Source organism: Lynx canadensis, chromosome X (genome assembly GCF_007474595.2).
Source record: "Lynx canadensis isolate LIC74 chromosome X, mLynCan4.pri.v2, whole genome shotgun sequence".
NCBI classification, from domain to species: Eukaryota; Metazoa; Chordata; class Mammalia; order Carnivora; family Felidae; genus Lynx; species Lynx canadensis.
The window spans coordinates 13,807,030-13,825,512 of record NC_044321.2 but is presented as its reverse complement, the minus strand read 5'-3'; the positions used below and the strand labels follow the sequence as shown (position 1 = coordinate 13,825,512).

General features: G+C 46.2%; 1 pseudogene; it reads left to right on the top strand.

Moving 5' to 3' along the window:
* The first annotated feature begins 10,816 nt into the window (after positions 1–10,816).
* Positions 10,817–11,384, top strand: LOC115507735 (annotated as a pseudogene).
* Positions 11,385–18,483: the final 7,099 nt, after the last annotated feature.

Genomic DNA, 18,483 nt, shown 5'->3' with positions numbered 1-18,483 from the left:
ATTCCCTCACCCAGATCGAATATAACATGTTCTAGAAATGAATCTTGTCCAACTTAAACTCACAGAGAAGGGTGAAAATTTGGGTTTATTTCTCAAACACTGAGTTGGCCACTCATAGAATAATAAACTCAAGAAGATCTCAGTGAGTCTCCCAGGTTAGCCCCTGGCCAATGCACTGCTGAGTAACGAGGATCTCATTTGCGTGTGGCACATGACAAACTCAGCAAAAGCCTGTTGAATCCATTTATTTATTCTTAAATTCAACAGACATTTTTTGGATGGCTATACTGAACCATTGTTCTCGATCTGCACTGTCTGATAGGATAGCCATTAGTCATATATGGCTACTTAAATTAACTAAAATTAGAAATTCAGTCGCACTAGCCACATTTCACGTGCTCAGTAGATACATGTGGCCAGTGGCTACTACACTGGACAGCACAGATACAGAATATTGTCACAGAAAGGTTTATTGGGTAGATGCTGGAAGTACAGTAGCAAACACAACAGACACATTTCCTGTCTTCATGAAGCCTAAATGCTGTGTCAGATGATCATAAGTCTATGGAGAAAAATTAAGCCAGAGTGGAAAACAGGGAGTGGGAGTGGAGGAATGGAGGGGAAGCAGTTGCAATTTTAAATACAGTAATCTAGGAAGATGTCCCTGAAAAATGACTGTACTAGTTAACGTAATGCTAGCTGATATAACAAATAAGCCCTCAAATCTCAGTGGCTAAATACAAGAGTTTATTTCTTGCTCTAATCACTGGGTTGTGGGGAGGGACTATGGGATCATTAGGTGGCATCTGTTCTAATAGAGGCTCTGCCATCCACTACACGGAGCTTCCAGAGTTGCTCTGGGTGTTAACCTCAGCTCAGCAGATGGGAGAAAAGGAAAAATGGAGTCTCGTTTAAGAGGTTCCCATGGTCTGTGATGCAGGCCTGGAAATGGTGTGATCGTTTTCACCGGCATTCACTTGGCCACAACCCAGCCAGCTTAGCACATATCCTTATCTAGATGTACCTATTGTCCCAGCAATAATTCTACAATATGGACAGGGAGCATACATTTTGGTAGGTCGCTGTCTACTACAGCCACAGTCCCTCAAAGAATTGAGGGAGCCAGCATGCAATATGGGGGGAAGAACAGTTTACCCAGAGAGGACAGCAAATACAAAGGCCCTGAGGCAGGAGTGTATCTGGCATAGAGAGGGAAAAGCAAGGGGACCAGTGTGGCTGGAATAGGGAGGGTAGCTAGAATATCCCAGGGGTATCTTCTCAGGTTCCCGCTGACCCATCAGCGAGCCTCTCGGAGTGTGCTTGTTCACTTCCATCTGACCGGCCATAATTTGTTTATGAAAAAACGATGACGATCTTGGCCAACTCCTTTGCCAAAACCCAGTTACGCAGTCCATGGCCTTTCCCTGGCTTAATAGTTTGATAGCCTATCAAAACGGTTAACTGGCATGGGCTACCAGGGCTTAAGCTTGGAGGCCCCTCGCCTGCAGAGACCCCTCGCGAGCCCCTGGAAGGGGCCCTGACAATATGTTCACATGTCATGTGATTTTGCAAAATTTGCAAAAATAAGACGTTCTAACCACAGTCGGTTAAGTCCTCTGTGTCAAGTTTACTTCCTCTCTGCCATACATCCACCCTACACCTGGCTGGGTTTTGGCCAAGTGCATGCCGGTGAAAACGATCACACCATTTCCAGGCCTGCACCACAGCCCATGGGAACCTCTTAAACGAAACTCCATTTTTCTTTTTCTCCCATCCACTGAGCTGAGGTTAACACCCAGAGCAACTTTGGAAGCTCCGTGTAGTGGATGGCATAGCTTCCTTCAAATCTGCTGGTGTTGAAGTGGCCACAGACGTTTTTGAGATCGGGCTGAGGGCAATTTGAGTTAGGGGTGCGCTTAGTATACTCTTAGCGGGAAATATTTATGTGGTGCACAGTGACTTGTGTGTGTAGTTAATTTATTGTGAGCCGTCCCAATACAAGGGTGTCTCTGGAGTCGTGCTTATTTATTGTGCCAAGACATGGCATTGTGACAAAGTGTCCCCTGGCCATATTGAGATATCGGCTGGACCTACGGCAGCAAGTACCAAAGATGTGTGCACAGTGGAGAAGGAAAAAGGTCTGGAAAGTATATAGCATGATGTTGTGGAAAACCCTTCCCATCAGCAGACACAGTGGGGGCTTCGGTTCTCATTAACGCCTAATCAAAATGGAAGTTCTCCTGCCAGGGGTATAGTTGGTGTGCTGGGGTGAATAGTGTCCCCCAAAACTCATGTCCACCTGGAACCACCTAACACGGACCTTACTGGGAAATAAGTCCTCGAAGATGTAATTAAGTTAAGATGAGGCCATTCTGGATTAAAGCGAGCACTAATCCAATGGCTGGTGTCCTTATGGAGGAGAGGGCACACAGAGACACAGAGAAGGCTGTGGGAAGATGGAGGCAGATGCTGGGGTGATGTGACAGGCCCAGAAATGCTAGGAGCCACAAAAAGCTGGAAGAGACAGGAGGGATTCTCCCCTCCAAGCTTTGGAGGGAGCATGGCCCTGCCGACACCTTGATTTGGGACTTTTGCTTCCAGAAGTGTGAGAGAATACACTCCTGAGGTGTCAGGCCACCCAGCTTGCAGTCATTTGCTGTGGCAGCAGTAGGCAATGAATACACTTATTAATGCAGCATTTATGGGGGCGCCTGAGTGGCTCGGCCGATTAAGCATCTGACTTCGGCTCAGGTCATGATCTCACAGTTTGTGAATTCAAGCCCCACATCAGGCTGCGTGCTGACAGCTCAGAGCCTGGAGCCTGCTTCAGATTCTATGTCTCCCTTCCTCCCCTCCCTGCTCACACTCTGTTTCTCTCTCTCAAAAATGAATAAACATTAGAAAAATTTTTTAAAAATAAATAAATGTAGTATCTATAATTATAACCACCTAATGTGTCTTTTTTCTTTGATTAATTGGAACAAATAGAAATAGAATTCTCGTGCTTGTGTGTACAGACTTGTAGCAATACTCTAACCAGTAAGAACATGTGTGTGTGAAGTTTATATGTTAACAGGCATCCCCTCTATCGATAAGATACATTGCAATCAGCTACGGTGGATGTAAGGCTGAATTATTTTTATTATTTCATTGGAAAATGACGTTGTAAAATTATTGTCACGTCAAGATGTTATCAGAGTATCTAGCCAGAAAAAAGGGAAAAATATTGTAAATATAATTCAGGAAGCTAATTCACACAAAATACTATTATTTTTATGATTTTTGTTTGGGAAATTTGTCTTTTTTTTTTTGAAATTTACAATTTGTTGCAAGTTTTATTCTTACTCTAAGTAAATATTCGTGTTGGTACCTAATTTTATATTTGTTATTTTGTATGATATCTAGTTATTAAATGTTTATTTATTTATTTTTGAGAGATAGTGCAAACAGGGGAGGGGCAGAGAGAGGGAGAGAGAGAATCCCAAGCAGGCTGCACTCTTGATGTCAGTGTGGAGCCTGATGCAGGGCTTGAACTCACAAACCGTGAGATCATGACCGGAGCTGAAATGAGGAGTTGGATGCTCAACCAACTAAGCCACCCAGGCGCCTCCGTGTAGTTTGTAACAGAGCCTTCTCCCACCGGATGCTACAAAGCTCCATGCCCCTCAAAGCCTGGTCTGTGATTGGGCACGAGAAACTGACTCCAAGGGAATTTTGCATCAGCATCTGTTCACTGCATGATTTTTTGAAATCTATGGGCAAGTTAAGCCCTCTGGAAGCTTGTATCATAAGTGAACCCAGTAATCTCTAGATTTATAGCTATCCTGCACAAACAGGATTTCTATGAGGCAGTGAAAACAGCTCTAAAATTGCTCGTGCTTCTGGTGGTTTCTCCACAGCAGTTCAAATGGCATTTGGGCCGAACACAAGTTTGTTGTTCTAGGCTGTCCCGGGCACTGCAGACCATTTGGCATCCGTGGCCCCTGCCCGTTGGATGCCAGCAATAGGCTCCAGTCGTTGACAATTGGAATCATCCTCAAACATCTTGAAACTTCCCCGAGGCCTGTTGTCGGGGGAGAGGTACTGCTCCCGTTGAGAACCGCTGCTGCACAGATGGCCCTGAGATATTCTCTGTAAATCCCACTTTATCAGATTAAAATTAAATTAGAACTTAATGCGAGGGAAGGGCCCCTAGCTTTGTGCCTCACTTACGGGGCAGACCCTCCTCGGCTCTCCCACATCAGCCTGTCACCCCCACAAGTAAGCCTGGGAAACATATTATGAAAATGTGAAATCATGAGATTCTAACATCCACTGCAGCACTGGTCCTCAAATGAGAGTGATTTTGTCCCCCAGGGGGTATTTGGCAATGTGTGGGGACAGTTTTGGTTGTGACAGATAGGGAGTGGGTGCCACTAGCATCTAGGAAGTGAAGGGCAGGAATGCTTCTGAACACCCTTCAGTGCATAGGACAGCCCCCATGACAAACATTGATCTAGCCCCAAATGTCACTAGTACCAAGGTTGAGAAACCCCGATCTAGACTTTAGATGGATTCCTGAAATAGTCTATGTAAGACCCATTTTATTTAAAAAAAAAAATCAAATTCTATTTTAATGTCGTTGAGACTTTGTGTCTACCAAGTCCTAAGGCTTTCAACCAGGCTGACTTGCCTGGGAACCATAAGCAGTGTGCCTGGGGCAGTCCAGTCATCCTCTGAATTGTTGGGAACCTTCGGGCTTTGCCTCCTTTCCCTTTCCCATACCTTTCAGGCTGCCCCCAGCCTTTCTCAGGTCCGACAGGGTTTGCCTGAGCCCCCAGGGAGTCCTGGTCTCACCTAGCCTCTCTAGGCAATTATGACACAGCCGGTCTATAAATACTCACCAGACCTTTCCTTCTTGGGTACACAGGAATCTTACATTTCCCAGCCTCTCTTGCAGTCAGCTTGAGGACCATATGACCAAGTGCTGGCTCATGAAATGTGGGCAGAAGTGCTACATGCTATTTTCCTGGCTGCCTTCACTCCGGGGTAGCAGGGAGGGCACCCAGAAGGGCCCTATCGAGGGAAGCCAACAGTAACCATAATGCTGGCCTGTGAACCCACCAGAGGAGGTGCTACAGGGGCACAGAGTGACCTCAGGGTTGAGGGCTGCAAGGTGAACCTGGGGGCCCTGGGGAGTCCCACCTGGACTTCAAGAGGATACACAGCATGTATAAGAGAGAGCCGGAAGAGAGAAAGCGGGGCCATGAGTAGCTGAGTGCCACAGCTCTAGGAGTTGCCAGCTGTACACCCCAGCAGGAGAGACAGCAGGAGGCACAGGGGCGAATGGACAGGGACACCATTGCTACTGAGGCCTGCATGGACCCAAAGAATGTCAGGAGGACATGGCAGCCTCCAACTCTGTGTCCACACCCCTGTCTCTTGAGGATGCTGGGTGGAGCTCAGAAAGGGATTTTTCTCAGATAGTCCCCTAAGTTTTTTATTTTTAAACTTGTTAAACATTAAGAAAAGTTGAAAAATAATACAGTCATCATCTGTGAACTCTTCAGCAAGAGGTACCTAACATTTCTCCTGACCTTATTCCATTATTCTTTCTTTCCACTCTGTTCTTTTTCTGCCTCCCTCTCTCCCCCTCTTTTCTCCCTCTCTCCCTCCCTCCTTCTCTCTCTTCCACCCCCTGTCCGCACTCCTCCTTCCCTTTCTCTCCCTCCCTCTCCCTCTCCTCCCTCCCTCCCTCTCTCTCTCCCTCCTTTTGCTGAAACCTTTGCAAATAAGTAGCATAAACTGTGTTATAATCCATTCCTCCTATTAGGCTTTGTGATGGTCAATTTTATGCGTCAACTTGACTGGGCTAAGGGATATCCAGACAGCTGGTGAAACATTACTTCTGGGTTTGTTTGTCAAGGTGTTTCTGAAAGGGATTAGCATTTGAATCAGCAGACTGAAGAAGAGCTGTCCTCACCAATGTGACCCGGCATCATCTAATACCTTGAGGGCCTGAATAGAAGAAAAAGGCTGAAAAAGGGAAATGTGCTCTTTGCTTGAAGTGAGAGAACCATACTCTCCTGCCCTCAGACATTAGTGCTCCTGGTGCTGGCCTTGTAGACTCAGACCAGTACTTACACTGTTGGGCTTCCCTGGTTCTCAGGCCTTCAGAACTGAATTACACCAGCTTTTCTGTGTCTCCAGCTTGTAGACAGCAGATCAAGGGGCTTCTCAGCCTCCATAACTGTGTAAACCAATTCATATAATAACTTTCCTCTATCTATCTATCTATCCATCCATCCATCCATCCATCCATCCATCCATCCATCCTATTGATTCTGTTTCTCTGGAGAACCCTGACTAATAGGATTTTGGTGCCAAGAGTGGTTCCAGAGGAACAAAATTTTAAGGATGAATATTCTGAATTGGTTCTGGATTTCTAGAATTGGCTCTCTAACCTGATTAGATTTAAGGATATTAATGAGTCTATTCTCAGCAGTAAGCAGAGTGGAGATAATTTTGTTACATAGCGTCAACCCCCTCCACAGTGGCTATGGGTGCTTTCCCTTCCAGCAGGAATGTTTGCCAGCAGCCTTGCCAGCAGAGGGTTTTGTCAAGTCTGTGAATTTTTGCCCAACGGATGGATGAGAAATGTAGTCTCACTGTAGTTTTAACTTATTGTGAGTGAAGATGAGTGTTATTTTCTTATATTCAAGAATCATGTATTTGTTCTTTTCTCCAGACTGTCTATACTTGTCCATCTAAAAATTTTGCTTTTGGTCTTTTTCATCTTGATCTTTAAGAGCTCTTTATATCTGTGAGGGAGATTAGGCCAGAAAGGGACATTTTTAAACTGAAAGAGAAGTTTTAAAACTGGGAGACATGAAGGCACGATGGATTGAAAAGTTGGACTTGCTCTGCTTATAAGCAGGGGGGAACACGAGTATGATTAGGTCCTACCCAGAAAAACAAATACGAGCTTTTTCTTCTCTTTTTTTTTTCCTGCATAGAAGTCTCGCGTGAACAGAGCTGTGATGCACCACATATGGCTAACACTCCGGAAGAATTTCAAATCAAATGGGCTTTCCCCCTGGACTTCCTAAAAGTGAGACCAGCTGCCGATACATGTAGCCAATTTGCCAACCAGCTCCTTTTTAAAGAACAAGATGCTGATGTGATCTCAAAAAGAAAAGTCTTCCAGAAGAGGACAGACACAGTTCTGGTTTTTGAACACTGTAACCGGTGGCATGATTAGGGCTGGCTCCTCTATCCACGAAGCCAGGTGTTTCATAACTAACAGTAACATTCTCTTGGCCCTAATTTGAATTTGGGACGTGTGTTTAAAGTAGAGAACAGCAATAGAAAAATGTGGAACTCAAGCTCTTGCTCTCCAGATAAACATCTTGTAGTAACGATAACTTGAGAATGTCCTGAATAGGAGAGTTGGCCATGCAGTGTCCACACGGCATTCTCTTCGATGAGGAATGAAAAGGAAAGGAAAAGAAAGCAAGCGCCCGAAGGGAAAGCATCTTGATTCCTCCCTTGAATCTTTGCTGTGGCTGAGATGTGCTCCAAGAAGAGAGGTGTCAGGCAGGACAGGTCCCGGAGAGAGTGTTTCCGGTCCTCTTCTCAGCCTTAGAGAGACAGCGTCAGCTCGTATGTGGACGCGCAGCGGTGCAGACTGACCCTTGCAGGGACGCTCACTCAGCAGGCTGCTCGCCCTGACCATCATAAGAGGAAAAGGTAAGCGGAGAGTCCGGAGGGAGTAACAGTGGCATTTTAATGCGATAATAGACAAAACCTGATTGGAGTGTGGTCGAAAAAGAGAGGAGAGCAGGTGAAGATGACAAACATAGCTCATTCTAGGAATTTGAGTGCAAAATGGAGTAAATACACGAGGGCTGTCCGTGGCATTGGATGTGGAATCAGGGGATGTATATGTGTTTTTAAAGTTTTGGAGTTTCTGTTTACCATGTGTTTGTAAGCTGCTCCAGCTTTCTCCAGTACAGAGAGGGAACTTGATGAGCCAGTTGCTGGGGTGAGTCCTTGAGGAGGCAAGCAGGTAGGACTGGCATCACACACCCACGACCTGGGTCGGCACTCAGGGCCCCATGCTCTGAAAGGCCCTGAACTCTCTTTAATGCTCTGTTGTTGCCGTCTGGAAATTCTTGATAATTTTGCCTTTGAGAATGAAGTCCAGCAGAACTTAGGAACAAGTACCAGGGGCTTGGAGCCTCGGCTCACATACAGTCCTGCCTCCTCTACCTCCTCGGGACAGGCTCTCAGACACCTGCTCCCAAGATGTCTGGTGCCCCGGGCCCCACCTGGCCTCCCCCTCACCCGTCCCCGCCCCATGCCTGGGACAGCAGCTGGGTGGCAGGTAGGAGGAGAGAGGGTAGAGAGCCCGATTGGTGCCGTCAGCATCCACTCCCAAGGGGGCCCGGGTGCAGGCTGCTTGAGCTCAGGTGCACACACCCTGGGAAATTTCAGGGCAGGCTGTGTGGTAGCTGCCCTGCCCTGGAGTTGGCATTGCCACGACATGTCCAGGCAGCTTAGCAGAGGCTGCATCCTGGGGGAGATGAGCCTCTCGTCCACCCCGGATCCAGGTACCTAGCGTGCCCTGGTGCACAGGTTTAAGGACCCCCAAGCGTCGTCCATCTGCCGTGGATTGGGGAGAGACACCGGTGGGAAGCAGAGCTCGACCTGCTCAGAGCTCACCCCCAGTCTCAGTGCAGCGGCTAGGCAAGGTGGCTGGTGGGAGGGGAAACCTGGTAGCCATCAGGCCCAAGTGCGGGCAGTAAAATTTGTGCTAATAATATAAACCTTGAATTTTTTCTCTATCATGACCTTACATAGCAAAAAGAAGCCCCATGACAAGTCAAGAGAGAAACTGAGAAAGATAGAGTTTTATATTTGAGTACTGTTTTCCCTGTTTTTTAAGCAAGGTTCTCCTCATTTTTATGTTACACTGGGCCCTGCAAGTTATGACTGAATACCTCCTCTAGGCCAGGCACTGCACTAGATGTTTTTACACAAATGATCTCATCTGACTTTCCTGGTAATTCTGCCCTAATGGCACTGTTCTTAGAGCCGAGGGAGGGCATCCTTGAGCAAGCATGATGGCTGAGGAGGGATGGGAACTCAGGTCTGTTCTTTTCCTGGAAGCACCTTGAAGTTCTCCAGGCGGCAGAGATGATGCGGTTTCTTGAGATAAGCCTTTATGTTAGTATCAGCGCTTATCAACTTCAGTAGCTACTGATCTCTAAATAGTTCTGTTCTTAATTCTTTCCTTTAGAAAACATAAGGGCTCAGATATTTCGAGAGGCAGGGGGGCTTTGCAGGTGGCCCAGTGCTACAAGATCCAGAACGGTAGGTGTTTGTGGTTGGAGAGAGGATAGGCAAGATGGCCTGATCTGCCCTCACTTCTCTCCAGTGGGATGCCGGGAAATGGTAAACAACCAGCTCTTACTCAAAATTAAAAGCTTCTTCTGTGGCATTTGCCAGTCTTCATGGTGTAAATCCTCTCACTGTAGCTGATTTTAAGCTCCCAACGTGATGAGGAGTTGGGAAGAGGTGCGTGGCAATACAGCATTATATGGCGTTTCCATGGTACAGATGTAAGACCTAAAACCTGCTCAATATCGTAGATACTCTAAAATATAGTACAATACTTAGTAAATTATTTTGTCTTCACTGTAATTGTATGTTTATTTAATTCTTTTCATATTTCAAGTGTTTAATTTTTAAAAGTTTATTTTTGAGACAGAGAGAGAGACACACACACAGAGTGTGAGCAGGGGAGGGGCAGAGAGAGAGAGGGAGACACAGAATCCAAAGCAGGCTCCAGCCTCCGAGTTGTCAGCACAGAGGCTGACATGGGGCTTGAACTCAGTAACCATGAGGTCATGACCTGAGCTGAAGTCAGACGCCCTTCAAGTTTTCATTTCAATTCTAGTTAGTTAACATATAGTGTAATATTGGTTTCAGGAGTAGAATTTAGCAATTCATCACTTCCTTACAATCCCTAGTGCTTCATTCTTCATAATGGCTGTATTTAAATCAACCAGCTCACACAATCCTGAAAACGTAACAATCAGCTCTCGTGAGCCAGTGTGAGCTAGTATAAGCAGCGTGGGCTGATAGGAGGTGATATGAGCCAGTGGAGGCCAGCTGTAGCACACCGTTGCTTCTGAGGAGCTGAGGAAGGCCGTCCTGTCCCTTGAGCCAATTTTCTTTCTTGTTACGAACATCCCAGGGCAGAGATAGAACCCCAGAGTGGGAAGGGCTCTGGGAAGCTGCTGGGTCCCTGCCCATTTTACAGATATGGAAATGGAGTCCCAGAGGATGCAAGGGGCTTGCCCTCGGTACGCTGGATACTTGTGGACCTCCAGGGTCTTGGACACCCTGCATGTCTTTTCCCCCACACAGTCAAGACAGTTTCTGAGTGTCGATTCTATACCAGGCAGACCTGGGTCTGAGTCTTGACTCTGCCATTTAGTAGCTGCATGACAGGTCACTTCAGTTCTGGGAGCCTCAGTCCTTCTTTTCTTATATGGAGAAAATAGTGCTTTTCTTGGGTGGTTGTTGTGAGACTTTGACGGGGTGATGTATGTGCCTGGCCTGGGGCAAGGGTTTACTGAATGTGGAGGGAAGAGAGGCACCCGTGGGAACATCTGCTTGTTGCTGTAGCTTGCCCAGCATCCTGGGCTGCCCTGAACTATGTGGGGTGAAGGTACTAGAACCCACTCATCTTGCTATGCCTGCCAGGGACTGACAGCTCCTGCTCGCAGCTGCCCCGGGGCCTAAGGTAGTCTGTCCTCCTTTCTGCCTAATGCTGGGCCCCATCATCTTATCGCTGGAGCGGGGCCTGGCACCGGCCATGTTCCTGAAGGCCCTGCCCGTTCTCCTAGACCACGCAGCGCCTGCTGGGGGTGTTCAGCCACATGCTTCCCTAGAGATGGGCAGCCTGGATTGGGGCAGCATGCCCTTTGTCCTAAACCCCCCTGCTGTGGCCCAAGTGGCCCATCCCTGGCCAACTCGGACAGCCAGTGGCCCCAGTGCTTAGCGTGTACACCATGGGTACTCCACCTGTCCTGTTGCCAGGCCTGGGAAACCCAGGGAAGGTGAGTAAGCCAGCATGTACTGTGCCTGCACTGTGGCCTGGACTGCCCGAAGCCCAGCTTTTTGGAAAAGCACATCCAGTCCTACACACACAAGAGACCCTTCCTGTGTGACACCTCTAGCCTTGCCTTTATGACCCAGAGCAACACATATAAGCACAGGCAGATCCAGACACATCTCAGCAAGTCCCAACTGTCCTCTGAGTCTGATGGGAGTGGGACAGACTCCTAGTGGAGGGAGGTGAGTCTGGAGAGACCCTCAGAAGAGAGGGAAGGTGATGGGGCATAAAGCAATTTCCTTCTCCAGGTACCCAGGGTATTGGGCTGGACCCAAAGTCCACCATGCATTTGTCCCTTGCTGCTAAGAGCCTAGACATGAATCAGAAACAGTTTCCTGTCCAGGTCCACATTTAGAGACTGCCAACAGGGAAGCCCCTTTGGACTCCAAAACATGGCTTTCCCTGGGTTCCTGCCGGCATAAAATGCCAGAGTAGAAGTCTCTGACTGCCATTAAGCTTGGGCTGCTGCAGTGACAGCAGGCACTCTCCTTGGAGAAGTCCCAGAACACCAAGGCCTCTGAGGACAGGCTGAGAAAGTGTGAGAGCACAGTCTCAGGCTATCTGTCCCCCTCCAACAGCGCAGGGTTGCTGCTGGTTCCCGCCAAGTACCCTGTGCCTACAAGGACTCCTTCCGTTTTGACATCTGGGCCCTGAGCTCAGTGGAGGAAGCACACCACCCTCTCCACAGCCCCTTCCGCCTTCACTCCTCTGGATAAATCTAGGCCCCTCTTCTTTTACTCTCTTTCCACTCAGTTTGCCACCACTGCAAAATGTATGCTGATCATCAGGAGCAACTTGCTGCTTTTTATTAAGAGCAGCAGAGCACAGCACGAAGAGGGCCAGAGCCTGTGGAAGCCTGCCCCAGGAAGCAGAAGCTTCTGAGCCCCAGACACTACCTGGCCCTCTTGGGCTACAGCTTGGAGACAACCTTAGTAGGTGTCCCCAACTGTCCCCCTTGAGCCCGTGATGCCACAGATGACCTGCCTTTTAACCTGATGGAGATATCCTGACCACCACAGAAAGCTGAGATGGAAAGAGAAACGCCACAGGGGAGGAGGCTGCCGGCCAATGTGGCCAGTAAAAAAAGTATAGCCGGGAGGAACTGAAGGTGTGTTCCCGGGAGAAGTGGTAAGATGTTAAAGAGCATCCACTAGAAAATGAAAGGCTGACACCATGGAGGCAAGAAGATGAAGGAGGTGAGGATGGGCAGTGAGATACAACTGAACCTGCCTCCACAGGAAGAAGCAGTAGGGAAGGAGGGGAGGCAAGTGGGTGCAGCCCAGCCAGGGGATAGGAGGACCCATCTGTGTGATGCCATTTTCCCTCCCGACACCATTTCTGTTGGGAAAGATGGGGCTTCACGAAAGTCAGCCAGCCCAAGAAGTCTCTTTGGTGACTGAGTCTCCCAAGCAGAAGGCTAGAGCAGCCAGAACAGAAACTGGTGACCAGCCCAGGGAGAACAGAGCCATGTCATTTCCCCCCATCCTAAACTGCAGAGACCCCCTGCCAATCTGGACAGTAAGAGTCCTCTGATTCCTCCATATGGGAGGGTGGAGCCAGAGTATCAGCTGCCACCAGCACCTGGCCTTCAAGAAAGGTGACACAGAAGCCCTGAGGCTGGTTTTGCCAGACCCCAAGCGGGAAAGAGGCCTCCATGGTGATGACAGGAAGGAGATCTATCAGGGGGCCCAAGACATCCCCAGGTTGCCCAACTGTAGTTCCAGCAAATTCTATCCCATGGAGGATAAGCTCCCTTCAGAAAAGAAGAAACTGAAGTGGACTTGCTGAGCAGCCAGGAGAAGCTAGATGTCCCCACACCAGGGGACACGATCCCAGGGAGACCATGATCCCAAGGAGAAACGGAGTGCTGACTACATGGAGTGAGTGAGACAGGTTGGCAGATGTGCCCTTGGAGTGCTCTGGTGTTTCCTTAGCTTCTCTGTGGGCTGTCCTGAGACATGTAGGGCCGAGGGCAAAGGAACCCCAGTTTCAGTGTGTGGGCTGTGGTTACCAGCCAGTGTCTCAAGACCTAGGTGGAAGTGGCTCCCTGCTGGCTGCCTAGCCTTGATTTCCTGGTTTGCTCGCTTCTCTGGAAGACCATGCCTGTTCCCTGAAGTACCTCCTCAGGTTACCTCAGCAAGAGACCCACTCACCACTGCCAGGATTCTTTCCGTGGGAGAAGGTGGCTTAAGGAATAAGGCCAGGTCAGGGCCAGGGCCCAGTTTCATGGACATGTGATCTGTGTAGTCACCCAGGACCATGGTGTCAGAAGGGCACCTTGCTTGGTTTAACACTCTGCTGGTGGGGTCTTGGGATTCTTAACAATTTTTGAATAAGAGACTCTCCATTTTCATTCTGTACTGGGCTCCCCAAATTATGTAGTTGGTCTGATAAGTGGGGATGGGAACCACTTCACAAATAAGAGGTCAGCCTTAGCTAAGAACAGACAATTCACTTGTAGTAGAGGAAGGGAAGGCACAGTCACAGGTAGGTTGTGGCTGTGGTAGTGGGAACCTGAGGGACTATTCTGTGACTGCTGTTGCATTTCCAGTGGAATAAGAACCGAGATCTCAGTGAGACCTCAGTGAGAGTGAAGAAGGAGGAGAAGTTTTTGTGGTTTGAGCAAACAAGATAAGGTATGGAATCGTAGTCTATGAGGGTGGGCTGATTGAGTCCTTCCCAACAGCTGGGATGATTCATGAACCCCCCCCCCCCTCATGGGGCACTATGTTTAAAGGGTCTGAGAGGGTCAACTGGCTAGAAGGACTTCTATCCCACCCAATAAACAGGCTTTTGGAGCCAACCTTGACAACCGTTGTCCAGTTTGGGGGAGGAGCTTAAAAAACAGGCCCACCCAACTGAGGTGGGGGCTGATAGAGCTGTTCTAACAGCCTCCAATAGTCCCTGAATGGGGAAAAAAAATAATGGTCTGAAGTCTAGGTGATCAAAGATAAATCACTGAAACTGCTCTTATGAAGGATGTTAATGGCCCCTCTGTTACCAAATCCCATGGTCAGTTCTTAGGCCTTATCCTGCTTGAACCATCAGCAATAGAAACAATGTTGATCACCATCCCTTCCTTAAACTCTTTATTTGGTGCCTGAGACACCACCCTCTCTTGGTTTGCCGTTTTCTTACTGGCTTCTCCTTCCCACCCACCTCCCCTATACTTCCTTATCTTCCCAACCTCTAAGCTTTGGAATACCCTCAGACTTGGTCTTCATGTTTCTTCTCATTTTCTCTCACTCCCTAGGTGATTTTATCCAAGCCTATGGCCGAAAACACCACCTGTATACTCATGCTTCCCAAATTTGCATCCCTAGCTCAGCCCTCTCTTCTAAACTCCATACTTATATATCCACCTGCCTACTGGTCATCTTGATTAGGAGGTCTAATACACATATCAACTTAACATATCTAAAACAGAGCTACTGATATCTCTTACAAACCTTCTGCCCTATAGACTTCTTCCTCTCAGTGAACACCAAAAGCTCTGCTACTGCTGTGTCCCAGAAAGATAGATCCTTCTACCATCAACCACTCCTCAACCAACTCCCCATGGAGCTCACCCACTCCCACTTTAAATTCCAATTGGTAGAGCCTACATTGCATGCCTGCTCCCCAGCTACAAGGGAGGCTGGGAGAATGAATTCTGACTTTGACCTTGAAAAGGGAAATTCTCCAAACATAGGCAGAGTTTTCAAAGATGCTGAGTAGCCACAACTTATGATTTCCTCATATTTTGGGAGGAAATATCAGTACTAACTCTTTCTAGAATTTTCTGATGTTCATCTATTTTATACCTGAATCTACTACATCCAGACCAGTAACTTTTTTTTTTTTTACCTTGAGCAGTTTGCCTTAATCAAGTCTATCTAATAACTCTCAAGCTTTTAATAATCATTTAAATATCAATTTAGGTCACATCTAATTAGGTTACAGAACTCTGATAACAACTATATGCATAAACAGGTTTGGGAACAAATTTACCTCGTTCTTGGCTAAATATACAACTCAGCCAGTGGTAACAAAAGTATTCTGGCATTTTACAGAGTAGTCTTCTATCACTGATCAGTTTTAGGACCTGGGTATCAATATTGTTTCCAGTGGTGAGTATTGGTTAGTAAGGTGAATCAAGTAAGCAGAGACGGGTTAAGAGAACTTCTGTGTGCTTTACGTATTACTATTGTGAGTGATGACTTCATGTTTAGTGTCTATCCAGATTCCCTTTTGACATTGAACACATTGGGCTCTTATATGTTTCCTGCCCCCACACTTAGGGAAAGGCTGGTTCTTCTCTCTTCCAGACACATCAGTCTGTTGTTGACACATCATTCTGTTGCCCTCTAGAAAAATAAGTTGCACCTTCAGCCCAGTTCTGAAAGTCTGACTGCAAGGAGGAATAAATTTTATAGATAGATAGATAGATAGATAGATAGATAGATAGATAGAATCGAATATTACATATATCAACTATTAAATATATATGTATCAACTAACCAGACACTTTTGCGAGTGAGCCAAGGGGGCACTATTAAAAACTAGGATGGGACAGTAAGTGTTAACAACTGAGGTATTTTGTCTTGGTAAAGTGAAACATCTGATAACCCTGATGCATAGATGCTCATGCAATGGTAATCTTTTCCAAAGTTCACAGAGAGGCTCCTAGGGATTGTCAGCATGGTGAATTTTGTTTATTATATGTCATATGGGTAATGCAGTGATTTTAGGGATTGAGATAAACCATTTTGGCTGTAGTAAGTAGCATTCCAGAAGAATAGACTGCCTGGGATAGACACACAGGGATAATATGATCCTATCTGGTAAGATTCTGTTCCATATCTGGAAAACCAACATCTGGTTCTGGTTCCAAACCACTGAATTCTGGTATGTACTTAGACTGTGCCAGCTTGGAGAGCTGGATGGTGATGGATACCACTTTATTTATGCTTAAAAATGCCATACCCTGTAATCGCATTGTGTATTGTATAACTCCAAGATTGATGAGGTGTACCTGGACCAATGCTTTGAGTCTTCCCAGCCTAGGTGCCAGATTATGTGAATGAGTGAGTTTTCAGATGATTTCAACTCCAGCCATCTGCATTCATCTGAGAGATCTTGGGCCAAAACCTGCCCAACCAAGTCAGTCTTAAGTTCCTGACCCATAGAAACTCTGAGAGATAATAAATTATTGTTACTGTTTGAAGCCACTAAGTTTATGGGTGATTTGGTAGGCATTAATGAATAACTAGAACAGGTACTTATATGCTGCCCCAACAGAGTGTCCCAACAATCAATAGATTTTATGAGTTAGAACTTCAAGGAGGGCTCAATGCTGAAGACAATTTAGGGGAGAACCTGAATATATATGGTGGTTAAAAAGGCTGAATGTGAAACCAGAGGTCAGTGCATCCATGAAAAAGGTCAAAGAAGGACAGTCAGAAATTTAAGCCTGTTTTCCCAAACCCCACTTTCTCATGGCTCTCCTCTATCTCACTGGCCATTGCTTCTAAGTGTCTTTGCTGCTTTCTCCTCATTCCTCTGGCCTCTAAACTTTGGAGTTCTAGGGCTCAGACCGAGGCTGCTTCTCTCCTATACATATTTCATAAGCAATCTTATCTAAACTCATGACTAAATACTATCCATGTGCTGATGACTCCTCTCTTTGATTCTCCAGATCTAACCTCTCTTCATAACTCCAGATATATGTACCCAGCTGCCTGCTGTACATCTCCACTTGGAGATCTACTAGGAATCTCAAACTCAGCGTATCCAAAGCCAGACTCCCAATTTTCCCCCAAACATGCTCCTCTTTCAGTCTTCCCCATCTCAGTAAATAATGAATCCATCATTCAAATGGCCCAGGAAAAATTTGGAGTCATGTTTGGATTTCTCCATTTATGTTTGATCCATCAGCAAATACTTTCGGTTCTACCTTCCAAATACACCCAGAAAGTGCCCGTTTACCATTTTTACCACTTCCTCCCTAGTCCAAGTCAGTATCAGCTCCCATCTGGTAGATGAAGGTAATGGAGATGGTGGTACAGCCAGAAGATAATGATTCAAAACAGGAGGGTTTTTAAAAATGTTTTTTATTGGGGTGCCTGGGTGGCTCAGTCAGTTAAGCGTTCAACTTCCGCTCAGGTCATGATTTCACCATCCATGAGTTCAAGCCCTGCATCAGGCTCTGTGCTGACAGCTCAGAGCCTGGAGCCTGCTTCGGATTCTGTGTCTCCCTCTCTCTCTGCCCCTCCCCCACTCACACTCTGTCTGTCTGTCTGTCTGTCTCTCTCTCTCTCTCTCTCTCAAAAATAAATAAATATTAAAAAAATTTAAATGTTTTTTATTAAACTTTTTATTTAAGACAATCGTAGATTCTCATGCAGATAAGAAATAGTAAATAGAGGTCCAGTGTTTTCCCCCAGTGGTAACATCTTGTAAAACAATAGTACAATATCACAACAAAGATATTGACATTCATATGGTCGAGATACAGAACATTCCCATCACAAGTATCCCTCTATTGCCCGTTTATAACCACACCCATTTTTCTTCCACCCTTCTACCCCATCCCTAACCACTGGAAACCATCACTCTGTTCTCCATTTCTAGAATTTTGGTCATTTCAAAAATGTTACATAAATGTTATCATACAGCTTATAATCTTTTGGGATTGGCTTTTTTCCCCCACTCTGCATAATTCTCTGTAGATTCATCCAAGGGTTTTTTGTATGTGTGTATCTCAATAGTTTATTCCTTTTTATTACTGAGTAGTACCACAGCTTGTGTAACCACTCACCTGTGGTAGGACATCTGGGTTGTTTCCAGTTTGGGGCTAGTATGAATAAAGCGGCTACGGACATTCATGTACAGATTTTTTCATGAACGTAAGTTTTCATTTTTCTGGGATAAATGCCCAGTAGTACAATTGTCGAATCATTTGATACTTGCATGTTTCATTTTTTCAAATAATTGCCAAATTATTTTCCAGAATAGCTATGCCATTTTACATTTCCAGCAATAGTTTGAATCAACCAGTTTCTGTGCATTCTTACCAGCATTTGGTGCTGTCACTGTTTTTAATTTTAGCCATTCTGATAGCTGCACTGATATCTCATGGAGGTTTTAGTTTGCGTTTTCCTAACAGTTTGTGATGTTGAACACTTTTTCTTGTGCTTACTTGCCATTTGTGTATCCTCTTCTGTGAAATGTCTCTTCATGTTTTTTGCCCATCTTTTAATTGGATTGTTTATATTTTACCATTGGGTTTTGAGAATTCTTTATATATTCTAGATACTATCCTTTGTTCAATATGTGCT